Raw genomic sequence first — 9,850 nt, forward strand, 5'->3', positions numbered from 1 at the left:
AGTACCAATTTGCCTTAGCTGCTGTTCTGCAGACTGACGTGAGACAGAGGGAGATGATGCACTGAAACTCAACTTAGGACTCGCCAGAGGGAGCAGGACAATGTGTCGTGATGTTTCTAGCTGTGACCCAAGAAGGTGAGACCTTGCTGTCTGCCCTTTTTATCATAGGAAGTGTCCAAGGTCAGGTTGGATGGGGCTTGGAGAAACCTGATCTAGTGGATGGTGTCCCTGACCATGGCAAGGGGGTGGGACTGGATGGGCTTTAAAACCCCTTCCAACCCGAACCATTCCAGGATCCTGTGATCTTCCCAGCGGACCGAGTGCTGGTGGAGAAGCCCTGAGAGCTCTGAACTCCCACTGACAGACAGTCTTTGGAGGTGAGGCTACTCTTTGTAGGAGTCAGTAAGATCTTGAGAAACTCGAGTTGCTGACTTTCTAGCACATCACCATAAACAGAGAGAGTAATAGTAATAATAATAATAATACTTAGCACATAAGGACAATAGCTGTAGGGGCTGTGAAAGGGATGGTTCTTGCAAAGCTCTTGTTTATGGTGCCTGTGATATCAGAAAGTCTGGCAGGAGGTCTGCTGCTCGGATTTCTTAAGGGCTTTAGGAGGTGGTAATTGTCTCACTTTTGCTTTAAACACCTTGTTAATTATGGTTTTAAACAATGGCTATAAAGTCATCCTTTAATTCTTTGTGTAGTGTTCTTCCCTGTCTCTGTGATTTGGGAGGCAGGTGACTGTTGGAAGGCATTGGGAGGAGGTCACAATTAAGTACCCTCACTAGGACTAGCAAACAAAAACCTTTTTAATTTTGCTGTTGTAATTGATACACTTTAATATCTGAGGTCTTTCTCTGAACTTGAAGGCACAGTCAGCATAGGATCCATTACAGTGAACTTTCCCTCTTTGCTGTAAATCAGTTTTCTTCTCTATTCCATATGTGGTGGTGGGTGGTTTGACTTTGTGTCCTTAAATTATGTCAGCAAACCCCCCAAAACTCATAAAATGAAGAAAAAAGTGTCTCCAATATACTTTGGATATTTCAGACCCAAAGTTACTTTTATGTCTTTGAAAAACACCCCAAATATTAACACATATGGGAGATGGTGAGCCATGTTCTTCAGTCTCTGGAAGAGCCACAAGTATCTCAGTCAGTACAGCTGTTTTTCCCCTCCTCACAGAATATGTAATTTTTCCTCTTAAATGAAGAGAACAAGTCTGGGCCTCCTTTGGATTAATCATTGCTATCAGATGGCGTGCTTTCTTCCCTCCAGATAAAATGAATGTGCAGGTTTGGGTAACGTGCTTTTGAAAATCCAATCTTTAAATTACACTCTGCTTCTAATACTTCTTTTTTTCTTCACTTTATGCAATTTGGATTGTGAAATCAGGGAAGTCAGTTCCTGTCCGATCCTATACTTCTTGTTTACCTGAAACTCCCTTACATGAGGTTGAAAGAAATTTTCTCATCCTGGAGGTAGTGACTATCAGACAGAGTTTCAGTTTTATTTCAGTGCTACTCTCCCATTCTCAAGCAATTTCCATCACTTGGAAATTTCAGAGAAAAAAATCAATTCCCAGCAGGTTGCTTTTCCTGGAACTGAGCCATGTGCAAGACTGTCATGAAAGCATTTCTGTTGGGTTTAATATTTGTAAAAAGTTATTAAAGAATCCCAACCCTACACTTAGACAAATGCGGACTTTCCAATTATCTGTTTTAATACACTGGCTCTACTAATTCATAAATTATCGGGTATGAAGAGCTATTCCTACTGTCTAGACTACCCACCTGAGTAACTCGGGGAAGAAAGACTCCCTGCACCCGTACAGGTTTAAACCAGCTGGAGCTCATCTGTTGAATACCACCAAAACCTCATTTCACAATTACTATTGACGAAACATCCACCACAACCAGTGGTTAATTACTCCACCTGGATCATTACTGTTGAAAAACGATGCTTCACTTCTCAATTGTGTCCTCCTAGCAGAGCATCTACCTTTTGTTTTTTCACCCATGCAGGTATTTTGTGACTAAGTCATTGCAGATAAAAGACATTACTTACCTCAGCTGTCCTGATTGTGAAGCATCTTTTAATTATTTGCGTGCATCTTCTCCATTCTCTCACACACCTCAAAAAGGCATATCATATGTAAGTCCAAAATACTGTAATCTAGAGTTATAATGCTCCCAGAGAACTGGAATATGAAGAAACATCTAATAATTTTGTTATTTTAAGTGAGTATTTGTATTGGATTTGAGGACAAGAAATCCAAACTGTGTTCCTTGAAGCAGACTGTTGTGCAGTGTAACTGCGATACGCCACATGTATAAGGTCAGGGCTTTATAAAGTCCTTGATTGCAGATGTCTGATAGTTGGATTATTTTTTTATGTCAAGCAGTAGGTCAGGAAGAGGAACACTGATGCCAAAAAACTTACCATAAACATGAGAATTTTCTTTTTACAACAGGCTGAGCCCTGTTTCTGACTGGACAAAATTCCCGTTAGCATGACTGGGAATTTTCCTTGGTAAAGTCTGTGAAAAGCATAGGCTGTTGTATTGCCATCTGTGAGGACATGACTAATGTTTGAGGGAGAGAAATCAGCTCCACAGTGCATCTGGCCAGGCCTCTGCAATAAATACAGAGAGACACATAAATGATGGTAAGGTTACGACCTATCCCATTAAAAAGGAAGGAACTCCAAAATTACACCCCTACCTGCCAGCAATAGGAAATACAGAAGCTGGAGTTTTTCCTCTTGCATTGCTTGCTACTCTCCCATCCCTTTTACAACTATTTCCTTCTGCCAAAAAGGGTTTGGAGTCATTTTGTTTGATTTTAGTGAGGGCATTGTGGGCTCCTCCCGCTGGTAAACTGATCTGCAGGGCATTGGCACCTCAGTCTCCTCCTCTGGGTAAGAGGAAGGACACATCCCTGCCTTGTGGCTGCATCTGAGTAGCCCATCTCTCAGGATCTGATAAATCCCCCTAAAGCCAGAATTCAGGGATTGGCTTGATAACATTAGAACTAAAATGCTGCTTTTAAGCGATGGACTCCCCACCCTTCCCCAGCGCTCCTGGGCATTGGTGTTGCAATGTTCTATATACCAGAATCCAGGAGGCAGTGGATCCTCACTTGGGATGCACCCTGAGGTCCTAGAATCGTGGAAGCACAGAGTAGTTTGGGTTGGAAGGGATCTTAAAGATCCTCTGGTTCCAATCTCCCTGCCATGGGTAAGTCTAAAAGCAAATGTGTCTGAGACCAGAAAGTCTGTGTGTCCTCTGGGCTCCAGAGGTGTCAGGAGGAGGAATCATAGGGGAACAAATAGGTACCTCTGTTTCTCAGGCCAGCCCCAGCTCTTTCCATACATCCCATTGTCTCATCCAGAGATTGCCATAGGTAACTATAGGTAACTACAAATAAAACATTGCAGTTCATGCAAATGTACTTACTTGAAATAAAGAGGACTTTTATTTAAACTACTGAAACTGCAATACTGTCCGCATGTGCTTATCTTTAAAGTGTTCCAGCAGAGCCACTTTGCTGTTTCCTTACAGAAAAAAAAATCTCTTTTTGAGAGCTTATACTCCAAAACAAATCTGAAAAATCATGTTACTGGTTTGGACATCTGAAACACAGCAGTACAGGTACAATACAAATGAAGAGTTACAACTAAGGTGGTGCATTAACATTGTGTATTTTGTATTAACATTGAGTCTTAAACTCTGCTAGATCCTAAGGAGTGAGGTGGAGGCAAATGCCAAAGGCACTGGGATCTCTGGGTTGGACTGCTGGAGGAAGAAGCCAGCCTTTTCCTCAGCATAGCATGCCCCAGCTAAAGGGATTTTCAAGCTTTCTTTTATCTGTAAAATCAAATATTGCAGCTGTCTCCAGTCCTCCCCTTTACATCTTCCCTCCAACAGCCCTGTGCCTCCTCTGCCTGGCTGGTGGCTCCCAAATGACACCGTGCTCTCCTGCCCAGCTCCACCATCATCCCCCCCCAGACTGTCTGACCTAAATCCCTCTCACATCCTGGTCATAAATCCCACTGGTGACATCCATCAGGAGCTGGGCTGACCCTTGGCCCCACTGGTGACACAGCACTGCTGCCACAAGTTATTTGTGGGACAGAGATGTGGCAGTTCTGTGGACACTGAGTATGTCAGTGAGTGGCCACCAGAGAGGCCACGGAGGGGAGGCACTGCTCCTGTGCCCTACCTTGGCTTGTCATGGCTGTGGGACACCAGATCCTTTTTGGCAGCAGCACCTTCCCTCTGACAGCAGCCCACCTTTGTTCTTCCTTTCCCTGCAGCATGCTGGGTCCTGGTCCCTGCAGCATCTACATTCCTCTTTGATGGATGTAGTTACATCAGCATCTTATGTTGCAAACAGCGAATTCTCCCACTAGAATTAGGGAGAGATATAAATTTAATATGTTTTTTTATATACATAATTTCCTTTATGTTGGCATAAGGGAGACTGCCCTGTGTTTAACCCCTCTCTAGCTACCAAACCTAAACACTACAACATTTGTGTGGTCAACCCATAAAGCTAACAAAATTTCAGCCAGCAAAGCACATACTCAGAGTCAGGCATGTGTGAGTGCCCTGCTGAATCAAAATATTCCCATGTTGGAATGAGCCCCCCAGAGCCAGCACTGGTGCCTGCCACAGCTACTGGTGGACACTTGATTTGGATGGACCAATGCCCAGGGCTCGAGAGAGGAGTGGTTTTCCCCATGGCTGGTAAGCACAGGCAAGGGTACATCTCACCAGGCTTTATTCTCATTTTTCTCACTTTTCTTACAGAATGGTGTGGGCTGGAAGGGACCTTAAAACTCACCTGGTTCCAACCCTTTCTTTCATGGGCAGGGATAACTTTCACTTGCAGCAGGTTGCTCCAAGCCCTGTTCAACTCAGCCTGGAACACTGCCAGGGATCCAGGGGCAGCCACAGCTGCTCTGGGCACCCTGGGCCAGGGCCTGCCCACCCTCACAGACAGCAATTCCTTCCCAATCTCCCATCCAGCCCTGCCCTCTGGCACTGGGAAGCCATTCCCTGGCTCCTGTCCCTCCATGCCTTGTCCCCAGTCCCTCTGCAGCTCTCCTGGAGCCCCTTTAGGCCCTGCCAGGGGCTCTGAGCTCTCCCTGGAGCCTTCTCTTGTGCAGCTGAACACCCCCAGCTGTCCCAGGCTGGCTGCAGAGCAGAGGGGCTCCAGCCCTGGAGCATCTCGGTGGCCTCCTCTGGACTGGCTGCAGCAGCTCCAGGTCCTTGTGCTGTTGGAGCCCAGAAGTGGGTGCAGTGAATTTCCCCTTGTACCCACTTTTACTGAATCCTTTCCCAACAGAGCAGCCTCGGAATGACCGCTAGCACCCAGGAGCACCAGCACTGAAATTATGATTTTAGCTTGCAGGGCTGTGTGACAGGAGTGAGCATGAGGTCCTTGCCTCCCTGTGCCACTCACCACACAGAAAGGCTGCCTGAAGAATACTTTTCTTTGCAGACCTTGGGTCTTGTTGCTTGAATCTGCTCTCTTGACATGAGCTGCTGGAGTGGAAGGAGACTGGCTACAGCCAAAACAGCTTCATAACCCAGACTTTGAACATTGCTTGAGAGCTCTGCTCTCAAAATAATGCATAAAAATAGAAGCAGGGCCACAAGCTTAGCTATTCCTAATGTGCACAAAAGGATGGGAGAGTGCCAGGAGCCAGCCTGCGCTGCCTCTGCCCTGCCTTCAGCCTGGCTTGTTCTCTCCTACCTCCCCTGAATGGCTTTTCACTGCTGTGAAAAGGAGAGACATACCCCCAAAAGAGCAAAGTGTGTTTGTTATTGACCCTCGCCTGGAAAGTGTATGAAGAGGGATCAGCTCTGTTTGTTTGTACCCGGTAATGATGTCAGGAAAAGGGTTTTTTTTTTTCTCAAGTCTGGTTTTATCCCCTTTGTTGGAAGTGCCTTTGGTGAGTCTCACACCCTGGTGCTGTTAGCAAAACAATTAGGTTAACAGTGCCTTGGCTCCAACTGTCTGTCAAAGGCTGAATTGCAATGCAAATTAACTCGGCTTCAGCTCTTCAAAGCCAGCTGGGTTCAGGAAAGGTCCCCAGAAACCCCCGTGAGAATGGAGGGCCGCGGCTGGGGAGGGTGAGCTCGGAGCGATTTTACATCCAGGACCTAATGTGTTTGGCAGGAGGGATGCAATACGTTGTGCAAACACATTATACAAATGCAATACATTATATAAATCCTTTCAACACTTAAAAGGGGCTTAGAAGAGAGACGGGGACAGACTTTTTAGTAGGGCCTGAAGCGACAGGACAAGGGGTGATGGTTTTAAACTAAATTAGGGTAGATTCAGAATATGTAGAAGGAAAAAATCCTTGTCTGTGAGGGTGGGCAGGCCCTGGCACAGGTTGCCCAGAGCAGCTGTGGCTGCCCCATCCCTGGAAGTGTCCAAGGCCAGGTTGGACAGGGCTGGAGCAAGCTGGTCTGGTGGAAGGTGTCCCAGCCCTGATAGATGAGGTGGAACGAAATGAGCTTTAAGGTCCCTTCCAGTCTAAACAATTCTTGAATTCTATGACTCAAACGTATTTTATTTCTCCTCAGGGATTAACAGTGCCCTTCATGCATTTCAGGACAGGTTTCTGGCCCAGGCTGACATTAGAGCAATACATCCAGAGCAGGGTAGGCTGTGGGTATCACCCCCCTTTCCAAGTGTCCCCTCAGCCCACGTCCTGTACCCATACTTATCAGCTTCATTATGCTTATTTCTGTATTTTCCATATGGGCACATACATATGGTCTGTTTAAACAAGCTTGCAGGGTTAATTGGAAAGCAGTTCTTTATCAGTTATTTAATATTTAGCACTTCTGGGGCAATTTTCACCTGCAGAGGTCACAAAACCAGGCAAGTGCTGGTGGCCCAGCTGTACCTATGGGCAAACAGAGGTGCCAAAGCCCAGGTCTCTACTCACAGGGAAAGGCAGGTGGCCACCGTCACCTGGAGAACCTATGGCAGGGCCAAAACATTATATTAACTCCTGGATCCCATTCCTTCCCTCCACCTCTTCACAGCATACACTACACTGTGCTTTCTGTCACTTCCTTCACAACAATAAAGTAATCATAGTTGTCAGTGCTGAGGCAAGAGAAGCCACAAACGGGAACATAAAAAAAGGAGATTTTAATCTCATTTAGAACAGCCTGAGCAAGTTTTGAAAAATTAGAAAGTATAATGTATGGATTAGTGGACATGTCCAACGTGTCATTCACCAGCAAATATTGGAATGAGAAGGAACTCTTTTTTTTTTCCCTTTCCTGATTTACCATATACATTACAGGGAAAAGAGATTCAGGTTCCCTGAGGAAGTGAGGAAATCAGCCTCAGTGTATGTGAGGTCACTCTGGAGGCTGTCGGACAACATGTTGAACTAAAAAATATTACCCAAATTCCATTTTTCAGGGTGCAGAAAGGATCATTTTAAAACCAATGGGGTTTTTTAGCATGTGCAGAAACAAATGCTGATGCTGTTCTGATTTGGCCCCTGCTATCACCCCAAGACCATAGGGCTGTCCCCTGGGCTCCCCTCCTGCCTTTAATTATTTGGAGGTGAAGCGAGGAGTCAATTGCCTTCCTCAGACTCCAGCTTTGTAATGGGCCTTCCTAAATTATTCCTCCTGATGCCAGCAAATAACATTCGTCCCCTCCCCAGTGTTTTTGCTACTATTTATCTAGATTTTGAGCAGATTTTATACCTGGGTAGGTATAGTCTGGTTAACATTTAATAAGCCTTCCCCCAAATCTAGCCGCTTTCTAACTAACTTAGATCCAGATTCTGCAAATGCCGGGGGCCAGTTTGTAGCATCCCCCACCTGCTCATGTGAATATATGCACAACTGGGCACTTAAATTATCCCTGCTCTCCTGCCTACACCAAATTCAGGGATCCAGGACAGGCACCCCAGGGATGCCCTGCCTGCACGGGATGTTAGTTTTATATGCTATCTATCTGGTGCCATGTTTAGTTGGGTGCATTCGTTTTGGATTTGTATTTGGATCTGGATCTGGATTTGAACCGGACCTGCTTAATAGCAGCCATGATTTAAGAGTCCTGGCTCCTACTTCCGACACGATAACTGCCTTAGAGAGTGACCTTAAAGCAACTCATCCGCCCGCAGTTATTCTGTGAAAAAGGAGCTGCTCCTCCGTGGGAGTGCGTGCAGGACGGGGACCCCTGGGGAGTTCTGCTGCCCTGCCAAGCCTGGCGCTAGGAAGTCTGGCCGGACTTCCCAGCTCGGCCGCAGAGCGCACCAAGGCTGGACGAGAGCGCAGCCTCTTGGTGGCTCAGTTTTCCTCACCCTCTGCAGGTCCAGAATTCGAATGGGGGAATCTGTGGAGCGCCCAGGGTGCCAGGGGGTGTTTCCACTAGTAGTACCCGTAACGAGAATATCGGAGTGCTACATGCTCATCATTTCTGCTTCGTGTTTGGCGAGAATCGGAGCGTACCGAGCCTCCATGGTGTATTTTCCTGTCCTTTGGTGACAGGTGCTGTAAAAGCAGAAATTGTTATTATTATTCATATTATCAACATTATTATTGTTATTGTTACTGCTTTTTATGATGTGCCCTCGTTCGATACCCAGAGCCATATCAATTTTTAAAAATTTTTACGGCTGATTCGGTTTAATATTCCAATATTTACAGTGAGGACCGGCACACCCCAGCCCCGAGAGCTCCCCACCCTGTGCCCCGCGGGGTGCGGGGGGGGGACACCCCAGTCGCCCCGCGCCCCCCACCCAGGAGCAGGTATGAAGGGGGGGGGCATCGGGAGGGGGGCGCGGCAGTGGGGAGGGGGGAAGGCTTGGGGGGGGCCACACACGGACCCACAACCTCTCCGCAACCCGAGCCGCCTCTTGCGCAAGGCGGTTGGAGATAAATATAATATATAGATATATTTATTTATTTTTTTTCCCCCGGAGCGACACGGTGTCTAGACGCCCACGTGACGGGGCCGGGGCCGGGCCGGGCCGGGCCGCTGCGCACTGCGAAGCCGCCGCCGGTGCGGGGGGGGCCGGGGGAGGGCGCAGGCACCGCGCCGGCTCCGCTCCCGCCGCGCCCCGCGCCGCCGCCGCCGCCGCTCCCCCCGCACGCACCCGGGGGAAGGCGGAGGTGCGGGGAGGGCGGCTGACTGCGGAGAGCGGAGAGAGGAGGGGGGGAAAAAAGGGGGAGGAAAAAAAAAAAACCACGAAAGGAGGAGGAGAAGTAGGAGGAGGAGGAGGAGGGGAAGGAAGGCAGGAAGGAGGAGTGAAGAGCAAAAAAAAGGCACCGCGGCAGAGGCGCCGGCAGCAGGGAGAGGGGTCGGCGGCCGGCGGGCACCCCCGCACCCATGTAAGCTCCGCCGGGAGCGGCGGGCCCGGCTCGGCCCGGCGCGGCTGCTGGGGAAGGCAGGAAGGAAGGGACATAGCCCCACTTTTCTCTCTCTCTCTTTTTTTTTTTTTTTTTTTTTTAATTTTTTTTTTTTTTTCCTTTCTTTCTCTTCGTAGCAGCCGGATCAAGACTCCGTGTGGATTAAACCTTTGGAAAGAAGGAGGGGAAAAATAATAAAAGCCCACCCCGAAACCCCCACATCAGGACGACCTGGGCTTTTAAAAAGGGATACAACACTCTGGATGCGCTCGTTCGCCTCTTTTGTGACAGATGCTTAAACCGACGTCCAGACCTTAGGGTTGGTGTTTTGGGGTTTTTCTTTTTTTTCCATTTTTTCTCCTTTTTAATAGACGCCTTTTTCGCTCGCTCTTTCTGTTTTTGCCTGCTGGCTCTGCCCTGCGCCGCATCCCCGCCGCCGCGCCC

The 9,850-nt window shown here is 47.8% G+C and overlaps 1 long non-coding RNA gene across 1 annotated transcript; it reads left to right on the forward strand.

Annotated features, from left to right (window-relative positions):
* The first annotated feature begins 278 nt into the window (after positions 1 to 278).
* Positions 279 to 9,670, forward strand: LOC116438021. Its single transcript, XR_004237573.1, has 3 exons — positions 279 to 377; positions 8,705 to 8,806; positions 9,544 to 9,670. It is a non-coding gene; the product is annotated as an uncharacterized LOC116438021 (long non-coding RNA).
* The last annotated feature ends 180 nt before the right edge of the window (positions 9,671 to 9,850 follow it).

Source organism: Corvus moneduloides, chromosome Z (assembly GCF_009650955.1).
Source record: "Corvus moneduloides isolate bCorMon1 chromosome Z, bCorMon1.pri, whole genome shotgun sequence".
Taxonomy (NCBI): domain Eukaryota; kingdom Metazoa; phylum Chordata; class Aves; order Passeriformes; family Corvidae; genus Corvus; species Corvus moneduloides.